Source organism: Schistocerca serialis, chromosome 2 (genome assembly GCF_023864345.2).
Source record: "Schistocerca serialis cubense isolate TAMUIC-IGC-003099 chromosome 2, iqSchSeri2.2, whole genome shotgun sequence".
Classification (NCBI taxonomy): Eukaryota; Metazoa; Arthropoda; class Insecta; order Orthoptera; family Acrididae; genus Schistocerca; species Schistocerca serialis.
In genome coordinates this window covers 416109730-416128006 of record NC_064639.1, presented here as the reverse complement: position 1 = coordinate 416128006, position 18277 = coordinate 416109730, and positions in this window count along the sequence as shown.

Sequence of the window (18277 nt, the reverse complement as noted above, 5' to 3'; positions counted from 1 at the left end):
CTCCTCCCCCACAACATCTCCCACCCATCTGTTAACCTCCAACACTCCTCCATCCTCCTCACCGATTCAAGCACACTTTCACGTCTGAGTTATTCGAATAGCTGCCTCACAGTCTATCAATTTGATTGACTAATTAATTAAATTGATCAATTAATAAACCCTGCCTTTCCCCAACTTCTTCTCACTTTCCCCAACTGGAAATTTGCGGGAAGAAGATTGAGTTGATTGGCTATTTGGTGGGACATTGACTGTAGTGTATGAAATATTGTTTAAAAAATTTTTGGTACACAAGGCAATGTCTGAAATATTGTTTATTTAAACAATTTATTGGATATAAGGCAGTGTGTGGAATATAGTTTATTTAGTATACAATTTATGAGATCCATGTCAGTGTTTGGAACATAGTTTACTTACTTCTTTGAAGAATTAGTCAGGAATTTGATTACAGTGTATGGAATACTGCTTATTTAAGTAATTTGTGGATGAAAAGACAGTATGGAATATCTAGACAATTCATGTGCTTTTTTTTTAATCGAACAGGGAATACCATCACGAAATCGACGTCAACATAACTCATAGTGCATAATCACACCCTTAAAAATGTTTCACACTGACCAAAGGGCATCGTGTGCCCACACCTCGACCACTTCACAGGGCTGTCACTTTGCATATTCCTGCTTATGCCCGCTCAGGTCCTGCAAATGCTGTAGGCCGCACCACACACAAGCTGCCTTGTGTAGACCAGAAGTAGTACTAATCCAGAAACAAAGTGACAACCCTTTGTTATTGATACCTGATAAATTCTTGTTAAAACACATGCTCTCCCTCTCTCTCAAGTGAGTATGTCCAGTCCACATGCCATTGCTGGGCCTGCACGCCTTGTCGGTAGCAGTTGGAACGAGCCACACACAAAGCGGCGATTACATGGGAAACCGGCAAGCCCTCTCATGTGGGATTCCGGCCTATGCAAGAACCCCTTCCAACGCAAAAGTCTGACTAGGAAATGATCCAGAAATACTTCTGAAGTCAATAAATTCATTGACTAATTAATTAAATCGTCACCCTTCATGTGCAAACAGTTTTTCCTTGCATTATATTGGAGGATACAAGGGCTCGTATATTTGGCAGGATTTGATCCCAATACTGACTAGTTTCCAAACCTTTGTGGTCTTTTTCCCCTTGCTTCCCATTGGTGGACACTGGCACAGTTAGGACATGTTGGTAGGAAATTTCAGCTCATTTGCATACAATGCCCTTAAAAAATTTGCGGGAGAGTCTGGACAGGTGCGTATCGCAATTCCACAATCGAAAACAATAAATGATCACTCAGGAATTTCACAATGCAACTGGGTTTTTAAACCGCTATGTAATGATATGTTGGTTCTCTCAGCTACACCAAGATGAAGAATGAGTAGCAGGAGGAGGAGGAGAAGCAGGAGGAGGAGGTTCTAACAAGTGATAGGACAGTAACAATAACAAATACCAACTGCAAGCCAGAGTCCACTGAACTGGATTGAGAAGCAATAAACACCACACTCTTGAACCAATATATAATCTGCAGTAGTAAGAATTGTCATGGCTAGATGTCAGAGATAGCTGAAACATGTGTATATCCCAGACACTCAAGTCCTGACATCCACACACAGTTCCCCAGGCCAGAGAGCTGCACAGCACTAATGTCATCATGGACATGCAGATCAGTGATTGCACCCAGTCTGGTGCTGTACTCAGCCCAGTGGACAGGACTGTCCAGATGTGGAGGGTGACCAGAATGATTGAAGTAGTATGAATTCAGATGCTATGAATACATCCCACACCAACACTTGTCCACCTATTGATACTGAATCTTCTCAAATATTCACATAACAATAAGAGAATAATCACAACACGTTTGATCGTGTAGACAGCTCAACACACACTGAGTATTAAATCGCTATGCACCGGACCACAGGGTGACACGATTGCATCCCATCCGCCCGGCTGGGGAAGCTCAGGGACATCTCCCGCCTTAGGCCAGAAATGGCAATTCGTTCCAGTCACCAGCTGCCTCTGCCATGCACCAAGATGCCACGCAGAATCGTCCTAGGAAACCAGGTATATATTTATTTGTGTAATAACAAATGAATGTTACGATCATAGCTTAAATCTGGTGACAATAAGCAAAGTATCAGAAATACCTCTTCCTAATAACTGTGGCTCTGTAAATATCAATATCTATACCATTCCGAAAATTTGACATAATTTCCCACGTTCCTCTTATGATATCGATCCACTGAAATCACACTTCTCCATGTCAAATCTGTACCTCTCTTATGAGCAGATATATTCACATTCTTTTCACTTATTGTAACACTGACCACATTAACTTTACACTGCAAGATATACCCATGTGAGACATGCACAGCAGTTATCGTTTACATGTGTATAGCACCCAAAATTATTTGGTATGTTCACACTCATACTGGCTAAGTGTCTCGATTCTCCATAATTCTAGGAAATTAATTGTCATTAAAGTAATCACGTCAGCACTTCTGGAAGGTGCTCCAGCCCACCAAGACTTCCTAAAACAAGAGTTGTAAAGCACAGGCGTCCGGTACTGTGTGACAATAAACAGCGCTGACAAAAGGGTTGGAAAGACATCACCAGTATGAGTTGGTGTACTGTAATAAACTCGCAGTCGATAGTGCTACAAAGAACACATGAGGATCTGCTTAGGGGATCCAGTGAGAGGACATTCTGTATAACCATTTTGTTACAGTTGTATAGCCCGTCCTGTTTGTACACTATAGTAGATCCAGTTGAATCCTTGCATTTACAGACTGAATCTATCACCCCTTACGTTTGGATATACTTCTCAATGTGTTGAAATCACAATTACGCATGTCTCTCCTTCCCTTATGACTGGATATACGTAACTTTTTTAAATGAGTAGTTGTCTCATCACTTCCCTCAAACGTCTGATAATATGGCGGAACGTAAGCCATGCTTTTATGTTCAAGCAGCATAACATTTATGACTATCATTTGTAGGTGTATAGCGTCCAAAACAATTACGATATGTCCACACTCGCGCCACTTAGGTGTCATTTCGCATTGCCCACTTGCAATTCCTCCACCCCCCCCCTTCCCCCCTCACTCACACACACACACACACACACACACACACACACACACACACACACACATCGTCGTTATCACATATTTGTCGAGGAATAAAGGGTGTAATTACAATTTAAAAAACCCTTGCGGTTTCTTTGTCGATTTAGCCACTTCCACAAAGCCCTTTCGTATTTTTGATATTTGTAAATGCAGCCAACAGTGTGGTGTCTTATATATTTGAACCTCGAAGTTGGAGTTTGTGTTAGTGCATTTGAGCCTTATACCGGTACCACGTTTAAACATGTAACACTCAGATCACGCAAATTTCTCGCCTAAGACATCATTGCGAGTGCAACATACTGGAGTTTATCCACTGGGGGTTAATTTTCAAGGCCAAAGCAAACGGGCAGAGAAATGTTTGCATACCATATTGTTACCGCAAAACTGTTCTGTATCGAGTATAAGCGCATTTTAAGTTCTTCTTGCTAAGCACCACACACGTTTAACACTTTGGAGGAGGAATACCCCAAGACGGATTTGGTGCAGCTGTAAAAAATGAACTTGCTACGAAAAAAAGGGAATCACCTGTTACAGAACCGTAGAATATTTTTTTGTGACAAGTGCGAGAACAGGATGACTTCGATCAATAGTGAAATTAAATGATGCATACTAGACACCCAGAGAATTCCACGGCCTGCGACAGCGGACGCAAGCTACATTTTTTTGCGATTGTCTGGCAGCCAGGCTACCCCGCAGCGGCGGTATGCTTTGTTCGCGAGTGTCCTTTGCCATCATAGGAGGCAACTTCCTGTCAAGTGCCACTGTTTGGGCGAATATCGACCTACCTGTCCAAACCAGCAGACCAAAATGTCCCAAAATACTACACTCCTATCGGCTAATGGTGAGTCAGGTGTTCCATAATACTGTGTTTCTGATCGCTGACGCTGAACCAGTGAAGATATATAAACCCTTCCCCTTCCACTCCCAGTCTCATTCTGCCTTCATTCGTCGCCGTTGTGTGAGGTCGATTGCTTTGGTCTTGCTCATGTGCAGGGAATCATTAATTTGGTTTGTCCCTGATCCAATATGAAGTGTTCAGCGGCATCAGGTAGCAGCACTGTCAGTTGTGGCTAGTGGCAGAGAACGTTAGAGGAGAATGGAGGATAACCTGGTAAGTACAGATTCAAATCGAAAACTGCAACTTTTTTTTCACTAAGAATTTCGTAGAATTGAATACGTGCCGTTTTATTGTTTCAAAGTGTATCCACATAATCGCCCATGAACATAGTACTGAGCTGCATTAGCGCCAGCATCAGCGGCGGCAGATGCATCAGAGGCAGCAACAGTGGCAACTGGCACTAAACAAAGAAAAGTGCGAGGTCATCCACATGGGTACTAAAAGAAATCCGATAAATTTTGGGTACACGATAAATTGCACAAATCTAAGGGCTGTCAATTCGATTAAATACCTAGGAATTAAAATTGCGACCAACTTAAATTGGAAAGACCACATAGATAATATCGTCGGGAAGGCGAAACAAACAATGTGTTTTGTTGGCAGAAGACTTAGAAGATGCGACAAATCCACTAAAGAGACAGCCTACATTACACTTGTCCGTCCTCTGCTGGAATATTGCTGCGCGGTATGGGATCCTTACCAGGTAGGATTGACGGAGGACATAGAAAAAGTGCAAAGAAGGGCAGCTCGTATCGTGTTATCGCGCAATAGGGGTGAGAATGTGACTGATATGATACGCGAGTTGGGGTGGCAGTCACTGAAACAAAGGCGGTTTTCTTTGCGGCGAGATCTATTTACGAAATTTCAATCAACAAATTTCTCTTCCGAATGCGAAAAATTTTGTTGAGACCCACTTACGCAGGGAGAAATGATCATCATAATAACATAAGAGAAATCAGAGTTCGAACGGAAAGATTTAGATGTTCCCTTTTCCCCCGCGCCATTCGAGAGTGGAATGGTAGAGAAGTAGTATGAAAATGGTTCGATTAACCCTCTGCCAGGCACTTAAGCGTGAACTGCAGAATAACCATGTAGATGTAGATGTAGAAGCACTTATATTGTCGCAAGTATATATTTTCTTTTTCCTCTTCGTATTATACGTAATATCATGTGACCAACGGATCTGATCTTGCTGTAGGTGATTTCGAAGGACCAAAATCGATAATTGTAACATTTGTCCAGCGGATAACCGACGGTCTGGGTGCAAAGAAGCAACTGTAGCAATATCGTCGTAACTATACATACAATTTTTCTTTCTCTTCATAATACATCTACACTCCTGGAAATGGAAAAAAGAACACATTGACACCGGTGTGTCAGACCCACCATACTTGCTCCGGACACTGCGAGTGGGCTGTACAAGCAATGATCACACGCACGGCACAGCGGACACACCAGGAACCGCGGTGTTGGCCGTCGAATGGCGCTAGCTGCGCAGCATTTGTGCACCGCCGCCGTCAGTGTCAGCCAGTTTGCCGTGGCATACGGAGCTCCATCGCAGTCTTTAACACTGGTAGCATGCCGCGACAGCGTGGACGTGAACCGTATGTGCAGTTGACGGACTTTGAGCGAGGGCGTATAGTGGGCATGCGGGAGGCCGGGTGGACGTACCGCCGAATTGCTCAACACGTGGGGCGTGAGGTCTCCACAGTACATCGATGTTGTCGCCAGTGGTCGGCGGAAGGTGCACGTGCCCGTCGACCTGGGACCGGACCGCAGCGACGCACGGATGCACGCCAAGACCGTAGGATCCTACGCAGTGCCGTAGGGGACCGCACCGCCACTTCCCAGCAAATTAGGGACACTGTTGCTCCTGGGGTATCGGCGAGGACCATTCGCAACCGTCTCCATGAAGCTGGGCTACGGTCCCGCACACCGTTAGGCCGTCTTCCGCTCACGCCCCAACATCGTGCAGCCCGCCTCCAGTGGTGTCGCGACAGGCGTGAATGGAGGGACGAATGGAGACGTGTCGTCTTCAGCGATGAGAGTCGCTTCTGCCTTGGTGCCAATGATGGCCGTATGCGTGTTTGGCGCCGTGCAGGTGAGCGCCACAATCAGGACTGCATACGACCGAGGCACACAGGGCCAACACCCGGCATCATGGTGTGGGGAGCGATCTCCTACACTGGCCGTACACCACTGGTGGTCGTCGAGGGGACACTGAATAGTGCACGGTACATCCAAACCGTCATCGAACCCATCGTTCTACCATTCCTAGACCGGCAAGGGAACTTGCTGTTCCAACAGGACAATGCACGTCCGCATGTATCCCGTGCCACCCAACGTGCTCTAGAAGGTGTAAGTCAACTACCCTGGCCAGCAAGATCTCCGGATCTGTCCCCCATTGAGCATGTTTGGGGCTGGATGAAGCGTCGTCTCACGCGGTCTGCACGTCCAGCACGAACGCTGGTCCAACTGAGGCGCCAGGTGGAAATGGCATGGCAAGCCGTTCCACAGGACTACATCCAGCATCTCTACGATCGTCTCCATGGGAGAATAGCAGCCTGCATCGCTGCGAAAGGTGGATATACACTGTACTAGTGCCGACATTGTGCATGCTCTGTTGCCTGTGTCTATGTGCCTGTGGTTCTGTCAGTGTGATCATGTGATGTATCTGACCCCAGGAATGTGTCAATAAAGTTTCCCCTTCCTGGGACACTGAATTCACGGTGTTCTTATTTCAATTTCCAGGAGTGTAATTACTTTCTAAAAAAATATCATCATACACATAATATGCTGCATATTTTTGCTCTTGTAGATACTTCCAAGGTTCCAAAATCGATAACTGTAACTTCTCGTTCCACTAAGAATTTTGTAGTAGTATATATATCGTCTTATCGCTTCAACATTTGTCCAGCGAATATCTGATGAGCTGGATGCTGAAAAACAGTAGCAGCAACAGTGTCGTAAATAATATATATTTTTCTTCGTAACGTAACAAGCTTGTGTTATTTAGTGGTTAGTCAGTGAGTCTTTGCTGTTATACGTGATTTCGAAAATCAAAATCGATAACTGTAACTTTTTCACTAAAAATTTCGTAGCATTGAATGTATGTCATCTTATCTTTTTAGTATTTGTCCAGCCGATAATTGACCATCTGGATGCTGTGAAGCAGCAAAGGCAGCATTGTAAGTAGTATTTTTTTTCTTCTTTGTATTACTTTGTATACATAGTATGCTGCTGTCTGACAAAAATTTCATCGTGTATGTAATATGTAGCATATTCTTTCTTGTTGTCATAGACGATTTCCTGGTAGATAAAAATAAATAGGGAGGGGTGTGTTTTGGGGATAAGCAGGAGCCATTGCAGATCTCCCGTAAGTGCATATTAAAAAAATCCCATAGTATTTTGCGTGTCTATACGTGTTTATTATTAAAAGAATAATATGTGGTCTTTGGTGATATCAGTGAGATGGACAGATGGCTCTTCCCCAGTTCCAGAAAGGACGAAATGACACAGTGGGTGGGGGAGACGTAGAAAGACTTTCATCGGTGTGAGAAGGTGTTGGATGACGTGAGGGGTATGCCAAGGAGGCAGAGTGAAATAGGTAATACATACTCATTCTACTTAGAAATAACCAGTATTCCTTCCTTCGTTGCGACAGTAGCAGCAGCTGGCGACGTCTGGAACATTGTACTTAATTGTGTTCATTAGTGTTTCTCTACAGCACCACCATCCATGCAATACACCATGGTGCAGGTACCGGGGGTGCCTAAGCCTGCTTCCCCAAAGTGGAGGAGCCCGGTGAGGCATGCCTCGCTGGCAAGGGCACTGCTAGTCACCAGGCGAGAAGCCATTGCAGCCGCCACTGCAGCTCTGGTACCACTCCTGCCACTGCCCCCACACCAGCTCCTCTCTGGCATCCAAGGACCACCCTCCTTCTGGTAAGCGGGTTAGGGCTGCAGCAACCAGGCTGCTAGCACTGGCCTCATACCGCAGCATCTCCTCGTCCTCCTCCACCATCCCACAAGGTACGGCACACACCCCTCAACACTTCGCTACAAGCAGCTTCGTTGTCTAATTGTAGTTATAGTATTAGTAATAGAGACAATCCTGTGGATAGCGGCAGTTCCCTCTCCCATCCTTTTAGTGAATGACATCAGGTCAGTGACACCATACTGCAGTTAGAATACTTGGTCATTGACCGAGCGAGGTGGCGCAGTGGTTAGCACAATTTACTCGCATTCGGGAGGACGACGGTTCAACCCCGCGTCCGGCCACACTGATTTAGATTTTCCGTGATTTCCCTAAATGACTCCAGGCAAATGCCGGGATGGTTCCTTTGAAAGGGCACGGCCGACTTCCTTCTCCTTCCTTCCCTAATCCGATGAGACCGACGACCTCGCTGTCTTGTCTCCTCCCCCAAAACAACCCAACCCATCTTGGTGATTGCAGACGCTTTTGAGAAGCGAATCTCATTCACTAGAATCGAGAAGCCGGCAGCAGGGTACCCCAGCCCTGTTGGGTTTTTAAGAGCATGCCTTCCTGTCGGGGAAACGGAGCTCCTCAAGGTCGTTAATGATCCGCAGTTTCCCGCCATTAAATGCGATGCAGTGCTGTGTATTGAACTTCCCCCCCCCCCCCCCCCCTCCTCCTCCAAAATTGCCTCCGGCGATGAAGAGACAAGTCTTCGTTATATTTGGGAGACAATGGCGTGATAACGTGGAGGACATTAGTCACCGAGTGGTTTCGTGATTCCACGTTGATTACTATAATAGACTGGTTTTCTCAGATGGAAGTTAAGGGTCAGCTGAGGTACTCAGCTGAGTGGTAAACCTGGACATCCATACACATGTCAATGATCCAGTAGATGGAGGGTTCAGCTATATCGAGCTTCCTTAGGATACAGCAGATAAAAAGGCATGTGTTAATGTCGAAAATAAAACCGTCTAAGCTTCTTTTGCCTGGTCAATACTTGCTCGTGAAAGAAATTGTGAGAAAAATCCGCAGCATGCGTCTCGATATACATTCGTAAGTGTTATAACATTGATGGTATCCAATTCCCCATTACGATTCAGGGCATACCTAAATTTGAGGCGTAGGATACTGGAAGATCAGTTCATGTTTATGACCAGGGGAAGAAATGCAATTCAGATAAGCAGAACAAGCATATAGTCGTCAGCCCCCTCCAGTTCTCAAAATTTTCTGGGGAGCATGAGGAGATGTCAACATGCTCTTATTACCTGATCAGAAAAATAAGGAGAAAGGCAGTTATCATTATGTTTGAATCAAAGACATGTCCTGCCTTCTCGCCTCCCAGATGAGTAAACATGAACACAAACAGTATGTTTGCTTAGGGTGCCTCAAAGCCTTTTCCTCAGGCAAGTTACTAGCAAAGCATCGAGCACATTGTACTTCCAAGGAACCAGTACGTGTTATCAAGTCTCCTGAAGAAAAGAAGTTCGTAAAATTTAAAAATGCTCGCCATCAGGATCAATGTCCCTTCGTGTTATATGCCGACTTTGAATGCCTCCTCGCTCCCCTGATGTATAGCCTCACCTTTACAGGTAAACACGTCCCATATGTGACAGTATACCCAACTGTATCATCCTATGATTCAAGTATTAACTGCTACGAATCTTATGTCGGGGAAAATCCTGCGGTCTGGCTGCTCACTGAGCTATGTATTATTCTTGGTGCTCGCATCCACATTGAGGTGGCAAAGTAAAGTACTCCCACTCATCACGTTATAAGCACCAAGTGCAGTAGTCTGATTAATAACATGTGCATGAACAATACAGGATGTAAACTTTAAGTTGACAAACCAGAATAACTCGAAAAATGAGCTTCACACGAAAAAATGTGTAAAATCCAAAGTTGATTATTTTCGAGGCGGACATCTGCTGGTGCTAAAATTAGCCTACATCTGCGGAAAAAAATTAATATGTGGGTCAACATTTGTAAAACTCTAATTCTTCTCTCTCAAACCCCATTCTATGGGGAGAGAGGGAGGGTTTTAATTTTAGCGAATCAAAATTTACGAAGTAAATAAGTATTTTTTATTTATCCATAACCAATTTCCACGCAAAAATGAGAACATAGATTTTCTTGAATTACAGCGCCAACTACCAAGAATCAAAAGAAATGTTAAAGACAAAATGTACGTAATTTTTATGTAGAATCTGATTCTGCAATAAAAAATGGGTGTTCCCGTTTGAAATTTTAAAGTTGCCTGCCGCCCCACCCCAGGGGGCTTGGCTGGTGGACTAATTTTAGCACCAGCAGATGTCCCCCTCGAAAATAATCAACTTTGGATTATACACATTTTTTCGTGGAAGCATATTGTTCGAGTTATTCTGGTTTGTCAACTTAAAATTGACATTCTGTATGTAATTACAGTGGTTTCATTCGATAGATAAAATAAGTCGGGTAAATTTATTAGCTCCTATAGAGTGATGCACACTATTAACCCCCAGACTGTGTATTAATTCAATATGTTAAGCCAGATGTGGGCGACATCTTTATAAACATGTTGGTTCCATACAGTACTCTAAAAATATTTGATTTATGGGTCCATTGTAGAGATAAAAGAAATGTGATAAATCTATTACTTCCTATGGAGTGATGTGCTCTATCAGTTCTCCAAGACATTGCATTCATGCAATACATTAAGGCAGAAGTGTAAAATGGTTCAAATGTCTCTGAGCACTATGGGACTTAACATCTGAGGTCATCAGTCCCCTAGACTTAGAATTACTTAAACCTGGCTAACCTAAGGACATCTCACATAGCCATGCCCGAGGCAGGATTCGAACCCGCGACCGTAGCAGCAACGCGGTTCCGAACTGAAGCGCCTAGAACCACTCGGCCACAACGGCCGGCGCAGAAGTGTACCACACCTTTATGAATAGACCACATGTACATAAAGGACTGTATAACAATAGTTGCTCGAAAGTGTGGTGGGAAATTACTCCATTGGCTGGATGGATTTGATGTACACAAATACATACAGAAGCTAGTTCGTCCAGCCTCCCTCGCCCCCACGACACCACTTGACTATAAACAAGACACATTGAGGGGCCATAATGTCTTATTTAAATTTCCAACAGCAGCAGCAGGAGTTGTGAAGTGCCAGTCCGCCAGATATGCTAATGAAGAGGCGAGCTACGCCCTCACTTGGGTTGTGACAAGACTGCAGGTACACGTATATGGAAAACAATTTGTGTGTCAGCGCTTGTTGGATGTATCGCCAAAATCTGATGACTTTTTTCGTTTAATGTTACAGATAGCATTGTACCATCAGCATCAATGGGAAGTGATACATTGTATCTTCTAATCTTTGGTTCTCTGGAGGAGGGAGTCGGCTTGTTCAAAATTACAGAACCAACACAGTTACAAACCGAGTACTGTGAATGCGAGTACAAATCTTTGTGTGTGTGTGTGTGTGTGTGTGTGTGTGTGTGTGTGTGTGTGTTTGTGTGAATAATATGGTTATCTAATGTAACGCTTTTTTCCCTCACAGGAATTTTCAGCACTGTTGTGAAACAGGTATGGATGCAGTCGAGCACAGTCCTCTGATTGCGTGGTTTCACATAGATTCCTGTTCAGAACTAACGAAATGCTAAGAACCATTATACTAATGTATGCCCGAATGAAATATGTATTTAGCAGTATGGACAATAACGAATTTATATGCAAATACTAAAGAAATTATTGTAGTTTTCATATGACTGTTGTTTCAGGATCTTCACAAACATTCACGATAATTATCACTGTGGGGAAATTGGGGACTGTCTGGAGGTGGGGTTGCAGCAACATCATTGACACTACATCCCACTCTTTCAACAATGCTGTTATATATTGTGTATTACCAACAAAACACTGGATATATTTTCTCACAGCTTTATTTTGACGTCTCAAGTCAAAGATATTATACACACTTCAAAAAAGTTTTGCATCACCTCGGTTCCGATAGTTCCGGAATCTGCACATTTCTACCCTTTTTATTGCTAATGAAAACCACACATTGCATGTTGTACCACCATACAGCGAGACCTTCAGAGTTGGTGGTCCACGTTGCTGTACACACCGGCACCTCTAATACGCAGTAACACGTCCTCTTGCACTGATGCATGCCTGTATTCGTCGTGGCATACTGCACACAAGTTCACCAAGGCACTGTTGGTCCATATTGTCCCACTCCTCAGCGGCGATTCGTCGTAGATCCCTCAGAGTGGTTGGTGGATCAAGTCGTCCATAAACAGCACTTTTCAATCTATCACAGGCATGTTCGACAGGATTCATGTCTTGAGAACGTGCTGGCCACTAGCCGAGCGGAGTGGAGCCGAGTGGATCAAGTCGTCCATAAACAGCACTTTTCAATCTATCACAGGCATGTTCGACAGGATTCATGTCTTGAGAACAAGTTGGCCACTAGCCGAGCGATGTCGTTATTCTGAAAGAAGTCATTCACAAAATGTGCACGATGGGGGCGTGAATTGTCGTCAGTGAAGACGAATGCCTCGTCAATATGCTGCTGATATGGTTGCACTATTAGTCGGAGGACGGCATTTAGGTATCGTACAGCCGTAACGGCGCCTTCCAAGATCACCAGCGACGCACGTCGGCCGCACATCATGCTACCCCAAAACAGCAGGGAACCTCCACCTTCCTGCACTGCTGGACAGCGTGTCTAAGACGTTCAGCCTGACCGGGTTGCCTCTAAACATGTTTCCGACGATTGTATGATTGAAGGCATATGCGACACTCATTGGTGAAGAGAACGTGATGCCAATTCTGAGCGGTCCATTCGACATGTTGTTCTGTACCGCGCTGCATGGTGTCGTGGTTGCAAAGATGGACCTCACCATGGACGTCGGGACTGAAGTTGCGCGTCATGCAGCCTATTACTTACAGTTTGAGTCGTAACACGACGTCCTGTGGCTGCACTAAAATCATTACTGGACATGGTGGCGTTGCTGTCAGGGTTCCTCCGAACCATAATCCGTAGGCAGCGGTCAACCACTGCAGTAGTAGCCCTTGAGCGGCCTGACCGAAGCATGTCATCGGCAGTTCCTGTTTCTCTTTATCTCTTCCACGTCCGCACAACATCGCTTTGGTTCACTCCGAGACGCCTAGACACTTCCCTTGTAGAGAGCCCTTCCTGACACAAAGTAACAATGCGGACGCAATCGAACGGCGATATTGACCGTCTAGGCATGGTAGAGCTATAGACAACACGAGCTGTGTACTTCCTTCCTGGTGGAATGACTGGAACTGATCGGCTGTCGGACCCCTCCGTCTCATAGGTTCAAATCGTTCAAATGGCTCTGAGCACTATGGGACTCAACATCTGAGGTCATGAGTGCTCTAGAACTCAAAACTACTTAAACCTAACTAACCTAAGGACATCACACACACCCATGCCCGAGGCAGGATTCGATCCTGCGACCGTATGGGTCGCGCGGTTCCAGACTGAAGCGCCTAGAACCGCTCGGCCACACCGGCCGGCCGTCTAATAGGCGCTGCTCACGCGTGGTTGTTTACATCTTTGGGCGGGTTTAGTGACATCTCTGAACAATTCAAATGGTTCAAATGGCTCTCAGCACTATGGGACTTAATATCTGAGGTCATCAGTCCCCTAGAACTTAGAACTACTTAAACCTAACTAACCTAAGGACATCACACACATCCATGCCCGAGGCAGGATTCGACCCTGCGACCGTAGCAGTCGCGCGGTTCCAGACTGAAGCGCCTAGAACCGCTCCGCCACAACGGCCGGCCGCTGAACAGTCAAATGGACTCTGTGATACAATATCCACAGTCAACGTCTTCCTCTAGGAGTTCTGGGAACTGGGGTGACGCAAAACTTGATTTGATGTGTGTATATTACACTGATGACTAGCAAACGGAGTATTCATTTAATCTTCAGCATCCTTTCTACTCTAGTCAGTCCCAAGTGGGATGAACAGTTGCACTCGCCAAGTAATGTTTTTTTTTTTTCATAAAGTGTTTGTAGAATTAAGACTTGCACTATTCCATCTCTTCCTGTTATTCCTTCAATGATGCAGGCTCTTTTCCACATGTGCCTCGGCTGCGTATCTTCCTGTGAGAGGATAATATCTCCCGCTCAACACTTCATAAGTTTACTGTTAGAACTTCATAGTAGTTTGTAAGATCACGTCGATATTTTTCTTCCATCTCTTTATGAAGTCAATTTGTAGCATTTCTCTTTGTTTCGCCTCTCTTTGAACATTCTTCAGTATACAAATCACGGCTCGTGGGTAATGTAATCAGACGTTCTCCATGTAAGAGATGGCTTGGTGTTAGTATTTCCGAGTCACCCTGTGCGACTGATCGTGGTTACATGGCGACTTCTATTTCCACGAATGCAATGCTAAGAGCTTCCTCATCTGCTAACGATTTTCGCAAAACCGTTCTTATCGAGCGTTTTATTGTTCCTACTATATGCTGCCAACAGCCTCCATACCAAGCCATCTGTAGTACAATGAAGTTACATGAAAACCTTGGTGAGCCATGTGCTGGCTGATATTTGTGCCCTCAAAGAAATTACAGAGAACTTTACGTTCCGTGTTCACAGCTAGAGATGTTTTGGCCGTGCTGTAGCAGTAGGTCTTCTGAACGCCGTCACAGATTTGTCTGTGCTCAAAGTTCACATGAGTTTGAGATGAAGAACTCTTGTTGAAGGACCTCCATCTACTCAAAACCCACCCAAATCTCGAAGGAATGAGAACAACAGAATCAGCAAAGCTTACTGGTGTGTCACCCTTTATTTCTTCCACTACTGGTCTCCACGCCGCGGCGGATTTAGCCGAGGCGCTGCAGTCATGGACTGTGCGGCTGATCCCGGCGGAGGTTCGAGTCCTCCCTCGGGCATGGGTGTGTGTGTGTGTGTGTGTGTGTGTGTGTGTGTGTGTGTGTGTGTGTGTGTGTGTTTGTCCTTAGGATGATTTAGGTTAAGTAGTGTGTAAGCTTAGGGACTGATGACCTTAGCAGTTAAGTCCCATAAGATTTCACACACATTTGAACATTTTTTGAACTGGTCTCCACCTACAACAATCTCAATCCTTAGAATCAACTAGTCGTAGCGTCCGGATGGCTCGCGGGACTATTCCCACTTTCAAAGACAGAGAAAGTCAGAATGTGATTTGTCCAAACTGCTATTAATCTGAAGTGAACACCTCTGCGATTTATGAACGTGGCACATGGTGACACAAATCCTGTAACAACTAACGGTCGATGGATGATGACCTGCAATTTTAAACTGTTAACTAATTTCGATTTGACGAAGCTACATTGGCTTCCAGCATCGAATAAACAGTATATGAGTTTCTTTAGCCCTGACAGACCTGTGATCCAAACGGAAGCATTCTGAAGATGCTTGAAGACAGGAGGTTGAACAGCAATCTTTCCCACTGAGATTGCTGTTCTTCATTGCAGACAGACACACCATGTGATCTAAAGTATCCTGGATACCTGGCTGGAAATGACTTGCAAGTTCGTGGCGCCCTCCATCGGTAACGCTGGAATTCAGTATGGTGTTGGCCCATCCTTAGCCTTTATGACAGATTCCGCTCTCGCAGGCATACTTTCTATCAGGTGCTGGAAGGTTTCTTGGGGAATGGCAGCCCATTCTACACGGAGTGCTGCACTGAGGAGAGGTATCGCAGTCGGTCGGTGAGGCCTGGCACGAAGTCGGCATTCCAAAACATCCCAAAGGTGTTCTATTAGATTCAGGTCAGGACTCTGTGCAGATCAGTCCATTACAGGGATGTTATTGTCGTGTAACCACTCCGTCACAGCCGTGCATTGTGAACAGTTGTTCGATCGTGTTGAAAGATGCAGTCGCCATCCCCGTATTGCTGTTCAACAATGGCAAGCAAGAAGGTGCTTAAAATATCAATGTAGGCCTGTGCTGTGACAGTGCCACGCAAAACAGCAAGGGGTGCAAGCCCCCTCCACGAAAAACACCACCACACCATAACACCACCGCCTTCGAATTTTACTGTTGGCACTACACACTCTGGCAGATGACGTTCACCGGGCATTCGCTATACCCACACCCTGCCATCGTCTCGCTACATTGTGTACCGTGATTTGTCACTCCACACAACGTTTTTCCAATGTTCAATCGACCAATGTTTACGCTTCTTACACCAAGCGAGGCGTCGTTTGGCGTTTACCAGCGTGATGTGTGGCTTTTGAGCAGCCGCTCGACCATGAAATCCAAGTTTTCTCACCTTCTGCCTAACTGCCATAGTACTTGCAATGATTCCTGATGCAGTTTGGAACTCCTGTGTGATGATCTGGAAACATGTCTGCCTATTACACGTTATGACACTCTTCAACTGTTGGCGGTCTCCGTCAGTGAATAGACGAGGTCGGCCTGTACGCTTTTGTGCTATACATTTCCCTTCATGTTTCCACTTCACTATCACATCGGAAACAGCGAACATAGGGATGCTTAGGAATGTGGAAATCTCACGTACAGACGTATGACACAAGTGACAATCACATGACCACTTTCTAAGTCCGTGAGTTCGGTGGAGCGCCCCATTCTGCTCTCTAACGATGTCTAATGCCTACTGAGGTCACTGATATGGAGTACCTGGCAGTAGGTGGCAGCACAATGCACCTGATATGAAAAACGTATGTTTTGGTGGTGTCCAGATACTTTTGATCACATAGAGTATGTTATGGGATTTCTTACATCTAGAACAGGTTATTACTGTTCTTGCAGCATTCCATGATGTTGTGACCCCTTTTTAAACAAAAAGAAACGCCGGCATGAGTCTTTCAACTTCTCGATTCCATCTTTGATGTTCCATATCTTCATACAATCTTGTGCCCAATGAAGACATGAGTCACAAACCACGCAATGCTGTTATTTCTCTCTTTTCACTTCTCTGTCGCATATCTCCCCCATTGCATTCAGTTTTAGTGTGGCAGCTGTGGATGCGAATATGTCTGAAACGTTAGTACCACTAACTTTGTGGATGATAATGGCTCCCTCAGCATCATCGTCAAAATATTCTCTTAGCTTTGTGGCTTGGCTTTCAGCGATCCTTTCTCTTCTGCGTAAATAATCCAGCATCGAACTATATCGTAGGAGACGCACGCATAATTTTGGGTACCAGCATTCGGTAGTAATCGTTCACATTTTCCCCTATGCAACGTAAGGCTTGTATTCGTTTATTACATTTGATATAAGGGCGTCGGAAAAACAGAAGGAAGCTCCGAAAGAAATGCATGCCAGAACATAAATGCAGATTATAGCCAAGCCAGGAGGTTGTGGTACTGTATTTATCTAGGAACGCCAGATGTGCAATGTCCTCAATATGTTGCAAGTGTTGGTCGTGGTCAGAACAGAGTTCTGTGTAGTTGTGAGTTCATTGTATGAGAGCTAAGTGAAATCGAACATGGGAAAGTTGTTAGTGGCCAATTGATGGATGTTTCCGTAACCAAGGGAGCCGAAGCGTTTGGTGTTACGAAAAGCGTAATATCGAAGATAAATATCACATACAGGGTAAGCGGAAAAACATTATCCGCTAAGCCACAACGTCGACGAAAGTGTGTGTTGAGTGATCGTGACGAGCAATCATTGAAGAGGATTATGACTTAAAACAAGAGGACGACTGCTGTAAAAGTTACTGCAGAACTGAATGTCGCACTCGCGAACCTTTTCAGCACCGTAACAACACAATGAGAATTTCATAAGCAGGGAATTGCAGAGGGTGCTGGAATTGCAAAATCACTCATTAGTGGTGCAAATGCCTGTAAACAGTAAAACGTGGTGCTGGGGCCATAAAATCTGGACTATGGATGAGTCTTGTTTCACATTATTACCACCCTCCGGCCGAGCGTACGTCCCAAGAGAGAAACATGCAGATTTTTTAACCTCAGTGACATCGATTTCCCAATAAACTTCAGGACGTACGTAAATTTGAGAGGCAGAATCCTTATGTATGGTTCACGTTTACAGCCTGTAAAAGGAAAATAAGTCAGAAGAAGAGCATGATGTGCAGAAAAAAGACGTAAAATATAAAGTTGTCATGCCACCCTACTTTTCCACACTAGGCAGTAAGCGTAAAAACCTGTAGATTTGCTGCTTTCTGACAGAAGGACAAACAACACTATGTATGGGTCAAGAATATGTACCGCCCCTACTTTCCTCCCAATTAGGTAAAAACGGACATAAGTG